Raw genomic sequence first — 18,348 nt, forward strand, 5'->3', positions numbered from 1 at the left:
AAGCTATTGCTATAAGCTAAGAAGCATTAGAAGTTATCCCTTGTAGGATAACAAAAGTGCACCTTCAAGTAAAGAATTTGGAAGATTTGGACTCATGCATTGTTTTTTCTAAACCCTCAAGTGCACATAAAAAAATATTTTTTTTTCATTTTCAGTTAGTATTCATGCATGTATTTGGTTGTGGTTCTAGGGCTTATAAAAGAAGCATAGTATACAGTGCACTTGCTTGATATGAAGATGGACAGTAACTGAGTCAGACAAATCCTAATGTGTGTGTGTGTGTGTGGGAGAGAGAGAGAAGATATTTACTTGTCTGTGATTCTATTTTTTCACTGGGATGGGAGGTGAGGGTTAAAATTTGGTTAAGTCACAATGTGAAATGTGATAGGTGAACTTGAGTTAAACTATAAATAGGACTTTTGTATCTGGCAAATACCAAATACCTCAGAGAGTCCTGTTTGCTTTACATCAGCTCTCTTTGCTTATCAGTGGAAAGGGGTAACTAGAAATCATGATGAGAACCTCTTTCACTCCCACCTTTTAATGGACAGTCTCTCCATAATTAACCCTAAGATTTAGTCAAGGATATTTTTGGTAAAAGTCATGGACAGGTCATGGGCAATAAATAAAAATTCACCGCCCATGACCTCTCCATGACTTTTATCAAAAATACCCATGCCCAAATCTCTACTTCTGGGGTCCCTCTGCTCCGGGGTCCCTGCTTCAGTGCTGGGGGTTCACTACCCTCCAGCTGCTGCTCCCATGGACTGCTTTCCGGAGGGCCTCCGGGCACCCCTGGGGCCAATGCTCCAGCCGTCCTGGGACTTCTGCTGCTCAGGTGGTCCCCATGCTCCCCTCAGAACTGCTGTTCAAGTGCTCCATGTAGCCAGCTGCACCGGCTGTTGCTTGCACGATCCCTGGAGCCAGCTGCCTGGGGCCACCCAAGTAATGGCTGGTGTGGCAGGCCGCTGCTTGGGTGGTCCCCGGGACCGCTGCTCTGGCACTCCCCAGGCCTGCCCCCAGGATCGCTGCTCAGGCGGTCCATGCTGCACTGGCCGCTGCTCAGGCTGTCCCTGGAGCCAGCTACCCGGGGTCTCCCGAGCTGCAACTGGTGTGGCTGGCCTCAGGGACCGCCAGAGAAGCTGGCCCCAGGTCACTCCAGCAGCAGCCAGAAGTCAGCCACACCCACTGCTGTGGAAGTCACAGAGGTTGCGAGAAGTTACACAATCTGTGACTTCTGCGACCTCTGTGAAAGAATTGCAGCCTTAGCCATGTGTGCTTATGTGTTTTCACAGCACCTAGCACCATGGGCCCACCCTCCTGACTCAGGAGTCTCAGCTGTTCCTCCAATATAAATATATAATTAATGAATGATTTGGGCTTGATCAAGCTCTGCTCGAAGGTTTGGGCTTCCAGTATATTTGGTTCCCAGTGCTGCATTTCTTGTGCTCCTGAGATTTCCCTTGAACTAAATGGGAAACGCGGGTGAACTAGATCAGAGCCCTAGGCTGCAGATACTGCAGCCATATAGAACCTCCATTGAGTCCTCTACTTTCCACAAACACTAAATTCATTGCTACTTTTTTAAAAAAGTGAGGTACTTCAGCTTCTTTTCAAAATAGAAACAATAGGCCACAGTGTAGCAACTTCTAAGTCTTTAATCTTTCTACAGATTCAACCACAGTATTGATTCTTTATTGACCTAAACTGTCCTAAGCATGGCTGTGGTTTTTTCTCATATAGTCTATGGGAGAGTTAAAGCAGCTACTACTTTAATATTGATTTTTGTGAAAAAGGTGCAGGAAAGGGGGCAATTTGTGTCTGCAGTTGCTCTTCACTATAAAAGATACCATTGTTAGGAGCTTATAGCATTATATCAAGGGTCTTAATCTGTAGCAATCTTTTTTTACAACTTAGAAATAGGCTTGGGCAAATGTGTTATTGGTGTTAATGATATTTTGAAGTGAGGAAAATTTGTCAGCCTTTCTAAGTGAAATGCTCAACTTAACCATTTGAGAGCTTGACAGGTTTGCTACATCTGTTTGCAGAAATTATGTCCTTTGTTCCTTCAGAAAAGAACGTCCATTTGAATAAACAGCGATGAGAATATCTGAATAAATCTTTAACAAATTGAAATTATTACCACAGGCTTAAATAAGCAAGAAGTTTTGACAAGAAGGGCATTATCATCTAATTAGACTTACTTTAAGAAAAAGAGGGGCAAGGGCCAACCTCTGAGCTGTCTAAAATATGGCAATGGAATGATATCCAGGACAAGGAAGGATCCATGAGACAACAATACAGTACATTTAAAATAGCAACTGGATCCGTGGTTCACTTATATATGCTATTTTAATTGTAAGATGGAAGCTATCAGGGAAATATAATGAGTGTGCTCGAGTTTTTTCCTCAGAACAGACCTAACTAAATAGAGAAGATAATTCTGTGCCAGCTATTTTACAGCATTCCTGAAGATTATTTTAATTATCAGTCAATATTAATATTGTATATTACTTACCTGTTGGATAAGTGGTCAGTATAAAGGTCTATATTTTTGTTTCCAAACAGGCGTCAAGATATAACTGATATGAAAATTCTTCTTCTTCCTGTGGCCACCTCGTTTGCTAAAACACTTAAGAAATCTGATAAAACACCTGTTGTTCAGGTTAGTGGTGTGTTGCTCATGTGTTCTGCTCTTAGTATGATCAATTGGAATGGGTTACCTCGGGAGGTGGTGGAATCTCCTTCCTTAGAGGTTTTTAAGGTCAGGTTTGACAAAGCCCTGGCTGGGATGATTTAATTGGGGACTGGTCCTGCTTTGAGCAGGGGGTTGGACTAGTTGACCTCCTGAGGTCCCTTCCAACCCTGATATTCTATGATTCCATGATTCTATGATTACATGCAAATCAGCATAAAACAAGGTATCCTAAATATGGTAATGTGGGGGTGCTCTGCAAAGAAGGGGGAATCACATATATACATGCTATTGCTATTGCTAGTGAACAAAGGATTTTTTTTGTATTTGATATCTACTATTTTTTCCCCTCTACCGGGTGCTGATAAACAGAACAGATCACTGTCCATTGATGTTCATAATCTACTTTAATGTTTTAAGTAGTTTGGCAAACAAGTTTGACTGGTTTAAAACCTCTATAGCTGTGTTTATTTCACAGAAGAGAAGTCTTTTTATTTATTAATTATCTGACAGATTTGACAAAGTAGCAGAAATCTTGGTCTGTGTGGATGAACTATTAGATTTGGAAATACAATCTCCACAATTCAAGTAGTGATTGTGTGTATGTGTGTGTGTGTGTGTGTGTGTGAGAGAGAGAGAGAGAGAGAGAGAGAGAGAGAGAGAGAGAGAGAGAGAGATTCAAGGAGTGTGTGAATGTATACATGTATGTATGTGTTCTGTATAGATAATATTACAGACAAAAACTATGTTTAAAGAACATTATTAAGGATGCAAATTCAAGCATTCAAAGATAGGAAATGCCACAGTTAAGGTTGCCTGCCCAACCTTAATTCCATCCACTTAGGCATGTACATTATGATAGAGTTTTTAATTACCGGAACATGATCACATATAATTATTTTTCCACAGGACCTCTGCCTCATTCAGTGCACCAGTTGGACCTGCTCACAGGATGAATCAGGGATGTGTGGTAAAGGAAGCTATTGTCTGTAGGACTCCTGCTTCATAATTATTTTGTGTGTGGTTTCCTAGGGTTTTTAAAAAACAAACTGAAAAACAAAACAGTAATTCTATCATGTGGTAATACACTGACACCAACTGTTTCATCAGCAGGGTTGGAACCTTTAGATCCACTGCGCAGACCTCTGCAACTTCAGCTTATAGAGTAACTGACAGCAATAGTAGTTTGTTATCCTCTATGTAGACTGGTATAGAGGGGGAAGAGAACCACACTTTGCCAGGGGGTTTCACAGATATTTTCTGGCAGCAGTGGAATGGTGAGACTCAGGAATCTTGGGTTGCACTCCAGGCTCTGGAAGGGAGCATGTTCTAGTGGGCATAGCTTGACCCTTTCTGCCCAGCCCCTCCAACCTGTCCCAGTCCTGTCTCTTCCCCAAACCTGGCTCCTTGTTCCAGTCCTGTTCTCCTTGCCCACCCAGTCCCAGTCTCCATTACTCAGGCTTCTCATCCCAGTCTCCTTGCCCAGCCAATCCAGTCTACTCCTCCAGGCTAACTGTTCCAATCTCCCCCCACTCTGCCACTCATAGTTTCTGCCCTCGCCTCCTCCCCCGCCCCACCCATTGCCAGTTTTAGTCTCCTTGTTCGACCAGCCCCAGTTCTTTCCTCCTGGTTCCTCATTTGATCTGTCTCAGAATGTTGTGGGGTAAGGTGAGTTGGTAGAATATTTTATTGGAATGGGTTTGGGAAACCACAATACTCACAAGTGGCAAAGTGTGTGCGTGTATGTGTGTGTGTTTTTCCCATTCTCTTCATTCTCAAATATGGGTGAGCTTTTTTTGATCATGTTAAGGCAAGAATCACAGCTGGAAAATTCATCTCAGAAGATGAATGTTTGATAAAATTATAAACAAAAAGATCCCTTGAAATGGAGACTTTCAGGCAACCTTAACTCCAGCTATTAGGCAATCTTGCATGCAGCATGTAAAAGTGGTGCTTTCTAGTGGCCCTTTATGTTTATTTTCTCATTTTGTACATAATTCTGTATAAGCAAAAAACTTGCCAGCACTTGCAAATGTTAAAATTTCAGGCCTTTATCACTTACCCAACATGTAGGATGAGGATACAGTAAATCAACTGAAGATCACTCAAGTTAAAAATGTGAAAAGTCCACAAGAAGCAAGAGCATTTTAGGACATTGGCCAGGAAATGATCTGAACAACGAGGAGAATGTTCAGAGCACAAAAATATTCCCCCTCGATGTGTGCACATATAGATAAAAATGGACACAGAGAGAAGGATTTATTTACAGAGCCCTGCACAGATACAAAATTTATATCCGCAGATGTGGATATCCGCGGGTATAAATCAGTATCCACAGAGCTGCAGGGCTCTACCGGGAACTGCAGAGGCGAAAACAGCAGCCTGTTGGGCCGCCACTCCCAGGAGCCAACACCTTGTGCCAGCAACTCTGCCAGTGTGGCTGTACTGCCCCCAGCCCCCCCACTGTGGGCACCAGGCTCACTGGCAGCTGTCCCTCGTTGCCCTAGTGCAGTGGACAGGGCTGGGGGCAGGGCTGGGGCAGTACAGCCATGCTGGAGGAGCTGCTGGCGTGGGGCACTGGCTCCTGGGAGCGGTGGCCTGACAGGCTGCTGCTTTTGCTGCTGTGGTATCCACAGATCCACAGATACAGATTTATATCCACGGATATCTGCATCCACAGATATATATACCACAGAACTTGGAAATAACATTTACACGGATTCTATTCTGTTCAGCATTGTTGGTATACATTCATTATTGTTAATGCTGCTACATGAATAAATTAAAAAAACAAACCACTCTGCATGCCAGTCAGGACCATTTTCTCACTGTAGGTGAATTAATCTACAGGACTGGCACATAGAGTAATTGGTTTCAGTATCTGTTACTGCATATTTTGTATTTAGGTAAAATACATTATAGACTGAGGTTTTCTAAGCGGTTAAAGAGATTTAGGCACATATTTTCTATTCATTTTAATTTAAGATGTTTCTAAACTGCTTTGAGAACCTCAAGGTTTGTGAGGGTTCTGGAGTCTGTTAACGCCATGTTGCAGGTGAACAATATACTTCATAAATGTTATTCCAGCTTCTAATGGCTGAGTTAATCCTGTAGTTGCCAAGTATTTTGTCCTAGAATTATTTCTTTTCTTGACAAATGAGTAGTGTTGTTAGTGAATGAGGTGGTTGGGGAAGGTGCCAAATAGCCAGCCCTGAAAATGGAAGCCAGCCATTTATCCACAGAGGAGATAAAAGCTCAGGATGCAATAATCTCCATTCTGTTACCTACAAACTAGCTGTTGCTCATGCATTAGTACTAGTCAGAAAATGGGCTTTTTCCGGTTGAAAATTTTAACAAAAATGAAAAAAAAAAAAAAAAAATTTCCATAGAAAAGTGTCACTTTTTTGTGAAAAATCAAAATATTTCAAAAACAGAAATTTAATTCAGGAATGCTGCTATGGTGCTTTATGGGAGTTGTAATCATGTGCCTCATGCTTCCATTCTCCTCCATAGGACAGGTTCTGTGGTCAGACTCCAACTCCCATGATACACCATGGTTTCTCCTGCTGGTGAGGGGAGGCAGTTGCATCATAAGAGTCCCTGGCCTTGGTGCACCATGAATGTTGCAGTTTAGCTGGGTAACCTGGCTCATAGAGGAGAATGGGGACCTGAGGAAACTGAACTGCAGCTCTCATAAGTCACTATGACAGAACATCTGAATCTTAATATTTTTTTTGGGGGGGGGGATTTGGTTTTTAGACAAAAAGATTGAAATTTTCAGCAGCAAGCAGAAACTTTTCATGAAAAAATGGTGTTCAGTTAAAATTCCAATTCTCTGTCAAAAATGGTTTTAACAGAAAAATTTCAACCATCCCTAGCATTCATTCATATCACAAATCCCAAACTACCATCAGATGGCAGCAATTTTTAGTCATCACCATCCCTGCAGGCTTTGAATGAATGATCTAGAGGCAGTGAAATCTATTGCCAGTTCCCTAATCTGTCCAATCCTCTATTAAAAAAAAAAAGTGGTAATTAATTGGATGTTTGACTTTTCTTCATACATCTGGGAGTTCACATGTTGTTTGGAGATGGGGGTGTATTTTCATTTCTATACCTGATTTTTGCCGTTCTCCCTAGGATTCCATTCTTACTGCTTATTATTTTTCTAAACAAAAAAGTGATTTTTGATTACAACATTTAAGATATACAAGGATGCCAAGTGTTAAGAATGTGCAGAAAGGTGTGATGTCTACAAATAGAGCCAACCTACAAAACGGTTAGTGACTAAAATGGCCAAGATAAACAAGACACTGTTTAGGCTAACTTAGCCCGCCCTTCTCCCCCCAAATGTGGGTTTATATATGTCACCAGAACTAAGTTAACCTTAACTGTGTCATGTTTAACTTCGCCATTTAAATGGCTAACCCTTTTTGTAACTTGGCTCTGTTTGTAGTTGTCACACCTTTCAATTACTGACCTTCTCTTGTCTAACTTGTTTTTAAATACATATCTGAATATTTTTGTTCATATTTCATTTCCTTGTTGTTTTTTTCTGTAGCAAATATTACAGAAAATATTTCTTATGATAGGAAGACTCATTTTTAATGAAACTATTTCTTAACTTCTCAATACCAATAGCTTAGACTCTGTGCAAAAAGATTGTGATGGAAAAACTCATTGAAATAAAGGCATTGCCTTTTTCATAAATGTGACTGAAAGTTACTGTAAAGATGCAAATTTGTTGCAATTCTCAGACAAAACTGAGTTAAGCTGTTGTGAGATTGTGATTTAATAAACAATCATTTTCTCCAATTTTCTCTTCATGATTTTGTTTGTTAAAACGGGGTTTAAAAGTTATGACTGCAAACCTCTGAAATTTTGAGAAGACAATGTGCTTCTACATCTTGAAGTTAGAGTATTGAAAATGTGTACCAGATAGCATTGGGTTTTGTGACAGTTGTATACATGCATGTGTCCATTATTTGTAAAGGCTATCATTTCTGGTTAATGGAGAGTTGTTGCATGTATTGTAGATTTACTAGCTTTATGTCTAATGTCATCTGTATAATTTGTAGCACATAGAATCTTTGTGGACCAGATCCAGTTCCCATAAAATTCAATGGAAGGCCCTTGTCATAACTATAAAGGGAAGGGTGACAGCTCTCCTGTGTACAGTGCTATGGAATCCCTCCTAGCCAGAGACTCCAAATCCTTTTACCTGTAAAGGGTTAAGAAGCTCGGGTAACCTGGCTGACACCTGACCCCAAGGACCAATAAGGGGACAAGATACTTTCAAATCTTGGGGGGGGAAAGGTTTTTGTGTGTGTCCTTTGTTTAAGGGGTTGTTCGCTCTTGGGACTGAGAGGGACCAGACATCAATCCAGGTTCTCCCCATCTTTCTAAACAAGTCTCTCTTATTTCAAAATTGTAAGTAAAAGCCAGGCAAGGCGTCTTAGATTTACTTTGTTTTCTCAACTTGTAAATGTACCTTTTACTAAAGTGCTTATCTTGTTTGCTATACTTTGAACCTAAGACAGAGGGGATTCCTCTGAGCTCTTTAAGTTTGATTACCCTGTAAAGTTATTTTCCATACTGATTTTGCAGAGATGATTTTTACCTTTTGCTTTAATTAAAAGCCTTCTTTTTTAAAAACCTGATTGATTTCTCCTTGTTTTAAGATCCAAAGGGGGTTTGGATCTGTATTCACCAGGAGTTGGTGAAAGGAAGGAGGGGGGAAGGGTCAATTTCTCCTTGTTTTAAGATCCAAAGGGGGTTTGGATCTGTATTCACCAGGAGTTGGTGAAAGGAAGGAGGGGGGAAGGGTCAATTTCTCCTTGTTTAAAATCCAAGGAGTTTGGATCTGTATTCACCAGGGAATTGGTGAAAGGTTTCTCAAGGCTTCCCAGGGAGGGAATTCTTAAGATGGTGGCAGCGGACCAGAGCTAAGCTGGTAGATAAGCTTAGAAGTTTTCATGCAGGCCCCTACATTTGTACCCTAAAGTTCAAAGTAGGGATACAGCCTTGACATGGTGGCAGCGGACCAGAGCTAAGCTGGTAGATAAGCTTAGAAGTTTTCATGCAGGCCCCTACATTTGTACCCTAAAGTTCAAAGTAGGGATACAGCCTTGACATGGTGGCACAGCGGTGGGATCGTTTTAAACCCAAAAGCCAGTAAGAGATTTTTTTTTTTCCTTCTAGCTGCTTGGAGAGCAGAGCTGAAGGTAGATTCATATCTTATCTCTCCTTGCCTGAAGGCAGAGGTGTTAAGTTTTTTTTTAACAAGGTCCTTTGTTAAGAGAAGGGTTCAATTAATGAGCAAACGACTGGTAAAAGGAATTTACAAGCTGAATTGTTTTTTTTTTCTTTTTTTCTTTTTACATCCTCGTGAGTAGCTAGTTAGAAAGTCTCTGTTAACTCAGCAGCAGCCAGAGCAGAGTACATCCCAGTTTCAGTCAACTGCAGAGGGGTGTGGCCCAGCACAGGAAAGCAGGAAAATGTCTACCAGTGAAGCAGCTAGCAAACTAGAACTGGCCAGACTAGAAGCAGAAGAAAATGAGAAAAAACATCAGAGACTACTTCAAATTAAAAAACTCGAGAAAGAAGCCAAAGAGGAGGCCCACAAGAGAGAGATGGAGCTGGAAAAAGCCAAACATGACAGAGAAGAGAAAGCCAAACAGGAGGCCCATGAAAGAGAAGAGAAAGCCAAACAGGAGGCCCATAAAAGAGAGATGGAGCTGAAAGAAAAAGAGATGGAACTGGAAGCAGCAAGGACTAGGCAGGGTGCATCAGACCATCCTAACAACTCCTCTCCAGGTACCACTTCCCATCCCAGGAAATTCCCCACCTACAAGGCAGGCGATGATACTGAGGCCTTCTTAGAAAATTTTGAAAGGGCCTGCCTTGGATACGACATCCCTCCAACCCAGTACATGGTAGAGCTGAGGCCGCAGCTCAGTGGACCCTTAGCAGAGGTGGCGGCTGAAATGCCTAAGGAACACATGAACAGTTATGAACTTTTTAAAAACAAGGCCAGAATCAGAATGGGGCTAACACCTGAGCATGCCCGTCGGCGGTTCAGAGCCCTAAGGTGGAAACCTGATGTGTCATTTACCCGACATGCCTACCACATTGGGAAAAATTGGGATGCCTGGATATCAGGAGCAAATGTTAAATCTACGGAAGAGTTGCCCTTCCTATTGCAAATGGAGCAGTTTTTAGAGGGTGTTCCTGAGGAAATAGAAAGGTACATCCTAGATGGGAAGCCCAAAACTGTAACCGAGGCGGGGGAGATTGGAGCCAAATGGGTGGAGGTGACAGAAAAGAAAAAAGCTAGTAGCACTTGGAGCGAATATCAGAAGGGGCAAGCCGAAACAAAACCTTATCACCGGGGACAACCCAAGGCCCCACCCACATCCCAAGGGAAACCCCAGACGCCTTCTCACCCCACCACACCAGTCTCCATCAACCAACATCGCCCCGGTGATACCTTAGCAGGGCGATGTTTTAAATGTAATGAACTGGGGCATATAAAGGCTCACTGCCCCAAGAACCCCAACCGATTACAGTTCATTACACCCCAATCACACCAAAGAACCCCAGACCCAGATGCCTCTCTCATACCCTCGGAGCGAAGGGAAACCTTGAGAGTGGGCGGAAAGAAGGTTATCGCTTGGAGGGACACTGGGGCACAAGTGTCAACTATCCACCAATCCCTAGTGGACCCCAAACTCATCAACCCTGAGGCTACAGTGACAATTCAACCCTTCGTGTCACAGTCTGTAACCTTGCCTACAGCCCAGTTGCATGTCCAGTACAAGGGCTGGTCAGGAATGTGGACTTTTGCAGTCTATGACAATTATCCCATTCCCATGCTGCTGGGGGAAGACTTGGCCAACCATGTGAAGCTAGCCAAGAGGGTGGGAATAGTCACCCGCAGCCAGGCTAAGCAAGCTTTCACCCCCATCCCTGTTCCTGAGCCGTCCACCAGGGCCCCGTCTGTGTTACCGGAGACCCAAACACAGGTGGTGGAACCGGATCCCCTGCCAACGACTGCAACAGCCGTAGTGGATCCAATCCCAGAGACCCAGCCAAAGCCAGTCCCAGAACCGGAACTGGCAACGCAACCAGCACCAGAACCATTGCCAGCACTGAGTCCAGCGCTTGCAACCCCGTCTACAACTCCAATGCCAGAGGGCACCAGCGAGCCTAAACTGGCAGAAGCAGCAGATAACCCTACCCAAGAGGCTCAGCCAGAACCTGAAATACCACATAGTGCACCAGCGGACAGCGGTTCACAGTCAATGGAAAAAGCCCCAGCACCTGCATCGCTTCCAGAGGGACCAAGCCCCAGTCCACAGTCCAAGGAGGAACTGATGTCTCCAGCATCAAGGGAACAGTTCCAGGCCGAGCAGGAAGCAGATGACAGCCTTCAAAAAGCTTGGGCAGCGGCACGGAGCACCCCACCGCCTCTCAGCTCTTCTAACCGATCCCGGTTTGTTGTAGAAAAAGGACTTTTATACAAGGAGACTCTTTCTGGTGGGCACCAGGAAGACTGGCATCCTCAAAGACAGCTGGTAGTTCCCACTAAGTATCGGGTAAAACTCTTGAGCTTAGCCCATGATCATCCCAGTGGCCATTCTGGGGTGAACAGAACCAAAGACCGGTTGGGGAAGTCCTTCCACTGGGAGGGAATGGGCAAGGACGTTGCTAATTATGTCCGGTCTTGTGAGGTGTGCCAACGAGTGGGAAAGCCCCAAGACCAGGTTAAAGCCCCTCTCCAGCCACTACCCATAATTGAGGTCCCATTTCAGCGAGTAGCTGTGGATATTCTGGGTCCTTTCCCAAAGAAGACACCCAGAGGAAAGCAGTACGTACTGACTTTCATGGATTTTGCTACCCGATGGCCGGAAGCTGTACCCTTAAGCAACACCAAGGCTAAAAGTGTGTGCCAGGCATTAGCAGACATTTTTGCCAGGGTAGGGTGGCCCTCCGACATACTTACAGATTCGGGAACTAATTTCCTGGCAGGGAACATGAAAAACCTGTGGAAAGCTCATGGGGTGAATCACTTGGTTGCCACCCCTCATCACCATCAAACCAATGGTCGGGTGGAGAGGTTTAATGGAACTTTGGGGGCCATGATACGTAAATTCGTAAATGAACACTCCAATGATTGGGACCTAGTGTTGCAGCAGTTGCTTTTTCCTACAGGGCTGTACCACATCCCAGTTTAGGGTTTTCACCATTTGAACTTGTGTATGGCCGCGAGGTTAAGGGGCCATTACAGTTGGTGAAGCAGCAATGGGAGGGGTTTACGCCTTCTCCAGGAACTAACATTTTAGACTTTGTAAGCAACCTACAAAACACCCTCCGACACTCTTTAGCCCTTGCTAAAGAAAACCTAAAGGATGCTCAGGAAGAGCAAAAGGCCTGGTATGATAAACATTCCAGAGAACGGTCCTTCAAAGTAGGAGACCAAGTCATGGTCTTAAAGGCGCTCCAGGCCCATAAAATGGAAGCGTCGTGGGAAGGACCATTCACGGTCCAGGAGCGCCTAGGAGCTGTTAACTATCTCATAGCCTCCCCCACCTCCAACATAAAGCCTAAGGTATACCATGTTAATTCTCTTAAGCCCTTTTATTCTAGAGAATTAAACGTTTGCCAGTTTACAGCCCAGGAAACTGATGACGCGGAGTGGCCTGCAGGTGTCTACTATGAAGGAAAAAGGAATGGTGGCGTGGAAGAGGTGAACCTCTCCACGACCCTGGGACGTCTGCAGCGACAGCAGATAAAGGAGCTGTGCACAAGCTTTGCACCGATTTTCTCAGCCACTCCAGGACGGACCGAACGGGCATACCACTCCATTGACACAGGTAATGCTCACCCAATTAGAACCCCACCCTACCGGGAGTCACCTCATGCCCAAGCGGCTATACAAAGGGAGATCCAGGACATGCTACAGATGGGTATAATCCGCCCCTCTACCAGTGCATGGGCATCTCCAGTGGTTCTAGTTCCCAAACCAGATGGGGAAATACGCTTTTGCGTGGACTACCGTAAGCTAAATGCTGTAACTCGTCCTGACAACTATCCAATGCCACGCACAGATGAGCTATTGGAAAAATTGGGACATGTCCAATTCATCTCTACTTTAGACTTAACCAAAGGGTACTGGCAAGTACCACTAGATGAACCCGCTAAGGAAAGGTCAGCCTTCGTCACCCAGGCAGGGGTGTATGAATTCAATGTACTCCCTTTCGGGTTGCGAAATGCACCCGCCACCTTCCAAAGACTTGTAGATGGTCTCCTAGCAGGATTGGGAGAATCTGCAGTTGCCTACCTCGATGATGTGGCCATTTTTTCTGATTCATGGACAGAACACCTGGAGCACCTGAAAAAAGTCTTCGAGCGCATCCGGCAGGCAGGACTAACTGTTAAGGCTAAAAAGTGTCAAATAGGCCAAAACAGAGTGACGTACCTGGGGCACCAGGTGGGTCAAGGAACTATAAATCCCCTACAGGCCAAAGTGGATGCTATCCAAAAGTGGCCGGTTCCAAAGTCAAAGAAACAGGTCCAATCCTTCTTAGGCTTGGCCGGATATTATAGGCGATTTGTACCACACTACAGCCAAATCGCCGCCCCGCTGACAGACCTAACCAGAAAGAAACAGCCAAATGCAGTTCAGTGGACTGATAAGTGTCAAAAGGCCTTTAACCAGCTTAAGGCAACACTCATGTCTGACCCTGTGCTAAGGGCCCCAGACTTTGATGAACCGTTCCTAGTAACCACAGATGCGTCCGAGCGAGGCGTGGGAGCAGTTTTAATGCAGGAAGGACCGGATCAAGAATTCCATCCTGTCGTGTTTCTCAGCAAGAAACTGTCTGAGAGGGAAAGCCACTGGTCAATCAGCGAAAAGGAATGCTACGCCATTGTGTACGCGCTGGAAAAGCTACGCCCATATGTTTGGGGACGGCGGTTCCAACTACAAACAGACCATGCTGCGCTACAGTGGCTTCATACCGCCAAGGGAAATAACAAAAAACTTCTTCGGTGGAGTTTAGCTCTCCAAGATTTTGATTTTGAAATACAACACATTTCGGGAGCTTCTAACAAAGTGGCTGATGCACTCTCCCGGGAAAGTTTCCCAGAGTTAACTGGTTAACAATTGTTCTTGAAATAAAACATATTGTTAGTTTTTATATAATTAGTAGTATGTCTAAAGGTACATGTGTTTTATTAACTCTGTTTTCTCCTAAAGCTCCAGGAAGAAATCACAGCCAGTGTGGAACCGGACGTCCAACACTATCTGTGATTTGGGGGGCGTGTCATAACTATAAAGGGAAGGGTGACAGCTCTCCTGTGTACAGTGCTATGGAATCCCTCCTAGCCAGAGACTCCAAATCCTTTTACCTGTAAAGGGTTAAGAAGCTCGGGTAACCTGGCTGACACCTGACCCCAAGGACCAATAAGGGGACAAGATACTTTCAAATCTTGGGGGGGGGAAGGTTTTTGAGTGTGTCCTTTGTTTAAGGGGTTGTTCGCTCTTGGGACTGAGAGGGACCAGACATCAATCCAGGTTCTCCCCATCTTTCTAAACAAGTCTCTCTTATTTCAAAATTGTAAGTAAAAGCCAGGCAAGGCGTCTTAGATTTACTTTGTTTTCTCAACTTGTAAATGTACCTTTTACTAAAGTGCTTATCTTGTTTGCTATACTTTGAACCTAAGACAGAGGGGATTCCTCTGAGCTCTTTAAGTTTGATTACCCTGTAAAGTTATTTTCCATACTGATTTTGCAGAGATGATTTTTACCTTTTGCTTTAATTAAAAGCCTTCTTTTTTAAAACCTGATTGATTTCTCCTTGTTTTAAGATCCAAAGGGGGTTTGGATCTGTATTCACCAGGAGTTGGTGAAAGGAAGGAGGGGGGAAGGGTCAATTTCTCCTTGTTTTAAGATCCAAAGGGGGTTTGGATCTGTATTCACCAGGAGTTGGTGAAAGGAAGGAGGGGGGAAGGGTCAATTTCTCCTTGTTTAAAATCCAAGGAGTTTGGATCTGTATTCACCAGGGAATTGGTGACAGGTTTCTCAAGGCTTCCCAGGGAGGGAATTCTTAAGATGGTGGCAGCGGACCAGAGCTAAGCTGGTAGATAAGCTTAGAAGTTTTCATGCAGGCCCCTACATTTGTACCCTAAAGTTCAAAGTAGGGATACAGCCTTGACATGGTGGCAGCGGACCAGAGCTAAGCTGGTAGATAAGCTTAGAAGTTTTCATGCAGGCCCCTACATTTGTACCCTAAAGTTCAAAGTAGGGATACAGCCTTGACAGCCCTCCATTGACTTAATTGTATCAAAACTTTAATAAAGAGAGTGGGAATTATTTTCACTATCACATATGTCTCTTCAGGAATTATGGAGTGGTGAAAGTTAGTTCATTCTTGTAGTTAAGTTTGCAACTGAGTTTCTGTAATAAACCTGATTTTGGCTCCCATGCTAACCACCACAGAAATGCTGTACTAGTAGGTAGGTTTTGTTATCCTGTATGTGATACGGGTTTGATGGTCTCAGAACAATTCCCACCAAAGAAGGGTGCATGTTCCAAAATCCACTACAACTGGTATTAATTGACAACTTTACTGGCAGTCTCTGCTCAGTAACTCACCACTATCTGTTTGTATACCTGTTTTGCAAATCCCCAAACATCCTAGTCTTGTGTGCACAATAAAAGTAACGTTATCATGGTGCTCACAAAAGTCATGTATCCTGTGATTCTGCATCTTTTTCTTGAGCTTTATCATTACCTCTCCTTCCCTACAACATCCTATCTATGATGAAAAAGTGTCCTTGACATGGGGGAACATACTTTCACATATACAACCTCGCAGCGAGTGTATGTATCCTTGCCAGTGGTATGTGCTGGTTATTTTCCTGTTTCAGCCTGGTGACTAATGGGCAAAGTGCTGAGTCTCTGACAGAACTATTGGCTATGGGGCATATTGTTTGTCATTGGGTTTTTTTTTTCTGGTTTGGACCTTATCTATAACCAATTTGCACATTGTGGGTTTGGAGTTATTCTTTTAATTAGTATTTTTCATCTTCTCTCCTCATCCAGGTTTTCACGGTCTCTGGGATTTTGCAGTACTTTTGCCATAGTTCAGTAAGACATTTTTCTTTATTTTCTGGTGGTAGATTTTGCCATTCAGTGATTTCCCCTCTATCCTCTATCACTGGCTGTTGTGTTTGCTGTATGGTAGGTGTCATTCCTTTAAGTATTCCATCATTTGCCTGATTCAGTGGCCTTATCATAATACAGATATGGACAGTTTTTCACCTATCATTTAGACTTCAATTTTTCTGAAGGTTCCCTTATTGGTTTAATTTGTTCTAGTTTTCTTCATGATCTGTTGCTAAAGCTTTCTTTCCTAGCAGTGATAGCTGCCTGAATCTTCACTGAAGCCAGCTGTGCACTCATGGTTGCTTTTTCTTATGCTCTCTGATGTTTTTTGGAGGTATCATCAGCATATTTAACCTACAGAGAGTCCTGTGGCACCTTTAAGACTAACAGATGTATTGGAGCATAAGCTTTCATGGGTGAATACCCACTTCGTCAGACGCATGTAATGGAAATATCCAGAGGCAGGTATAAATATGCAGGCAAGAATCAGTCTGGAGATAACGAGGTTAGTTCAATCAGGGAGGGTGAGGTCCTCTGCTAGCAGTTGAGGTGTGAACACCAAGGGAGGAGAAACTGCTTTTGTAGTTGGCTAGCCATTCACAGTCTTTGTTTAATCCTGATCTGATGGTGTCAAATTTGCAAATGAACTGAAGCTCAGCAGTTTCTCTTTGGAGTCTGGTCCTGAAGTTTTTTTTGCTGTAAGATGGCTACCTTTACATCTGCTATTGTGTGTCCAGGGAGGTTGAAGTGTTCTCCTACAGGTTTTTGTATATTGCCATTCCTGATATATGACTTGTGTCCATTTATCCTTTTATGTAGTGACTGTCCAGTTTGGCCAATGTACATAGCAGAGGGGCATTGCTGGCACATGATGGCATATATAACATTGGTGGACGTGCAGGTGAATGAACCGGTGATGATGTAGCTGATCTGGTCCTGTGATGGTGTTGCTGGTGTAGATATGTGGGCAGAGTTGGCATCGAGGTTTGTTGCATGGATTGGTTCCTGAGTTAGAGTTGTTATGGTGCGGTGTGTAGTTGCTGGTGAGAATATGCTTAATGTTGGCGGGTTGTCTGTGGGCGAGGACTGGCCTGCCTCCCAAGGTCTGTGAAAGCGAGAGATCATTGTCTAGGATGGGTTGTAGATCACTGATGTTTCGTTGGACAGGTTTAAGCTGAGGACTGTAGGTGATGGCCAGTGGAGTTCTGTTGGTTTCTTTCTTGGGCTTGTCTTGTAGCAGGAGGCTTCTAGGTACATGTCTGGCTTTGTTGATTTGTTTCCTTATTTCCTTGTGTGGATATCGTAGTTTTGAGAATGCTTGGTGAAGATCTTGTAGGTGTTGGTCTATGTCTGAGGGGTTGGAGCAGATGCGGTTGTACCCTAGCGCTTGGCTGTAGACGATGGATCGTGTGGTGTGTCCGGGGTGGAAGCTGGAGGCATGAAGGTAGGCATAGCGGTCGATGTGTTTTCGGTATAGGGTGGTGTTAACGTGACCATCACATATTTGTACTGTGGTGTCTAGGAAGTGGACCTCCCGTGTAGATTGGTCCAGGCTGAGGTTGATGGTGGGGTGGAAGCTGTTGAAATCGTGGTGTAATTCTTCCAGAGTCTCCTTCCCATGTGTCCAGATGATGAAGATGTCATCAATGTAGCGTAGGTAGAGAAGGGGCGTGAGTGGACGAGAGCTGAGGAAGCGTTGTTCCAGGTCAGCCATAAAAATGTTGGCATATTGTGGGGCCATGCGGGTGCCGATGGCGGTGCCACTGGTCTGGAGGTATATATTGTCACCAAATTTGAAATAATTGTGCATGAGGATAAAGTCACAGAGCTCAGCAACAAGTTGTGCTGTGTCATCATCAGGGATACTGTTCCTGACAGCTTGTATTCCATCTGTGTGTGGGATGTTTGTGTAGAGATCCTCACATCAATGGTGGCTAGGATGGTGTTTTCTGGGAGAATAACCCCGGTTTACTACCCAAGATCCACAAACCTGGAAATCCTGGACGCCCCGTCGTCTCTGGAATTGGCACTGAAGGACTATCCGGATATGTGGACTCTCTGCTCAGACCCTATGCCACCAGCACTCACAGTTATCTCCGTGACACCACTGATTTCCTGAGAAAACTACAGTGCATTGGTGATCTCCCAGAAAACACCAAGGAAATAAGGAAACAAATCAACAGAGCCAGACGTATACCCAGAAGCCTCCTGCTAAAAGACAAGCCCAAGAAAGAAACCAACAGAACTCCACTGGCCATCACATACAGTCCTCAGCTTAAACCTGTCCAACGAAACATCAGTGATCTACAACCCATCCTGGACAATGATCTCTCGCTTTCACAGACCTTGGGAGGCTGGCCAGTCCTCGCCCACAGACAACCCGCCAACATTAAGCATATTCTCACCAGCAACTACACACCGCACCATAACAACTCTAACTCAGGAATCAATCCATGCAACAAACCTCGATGCCAACTCTGCC

The sequence above is a fragment of the Emys orbicularis genome, chromosome 3 (genome assembly GCF_028017835.1).
Source record: "Emys orbicularis isolate rEmyOrb1 chromosome 3, rEmyOrb1.hap1, whole genome shotgun sequence".
In the NCBI taxonomy this organism is placed as follows: Eukaryota; Metazoa; Chordata; order Testudines; family Emydidae; genus Emys; species Emys orbicularis.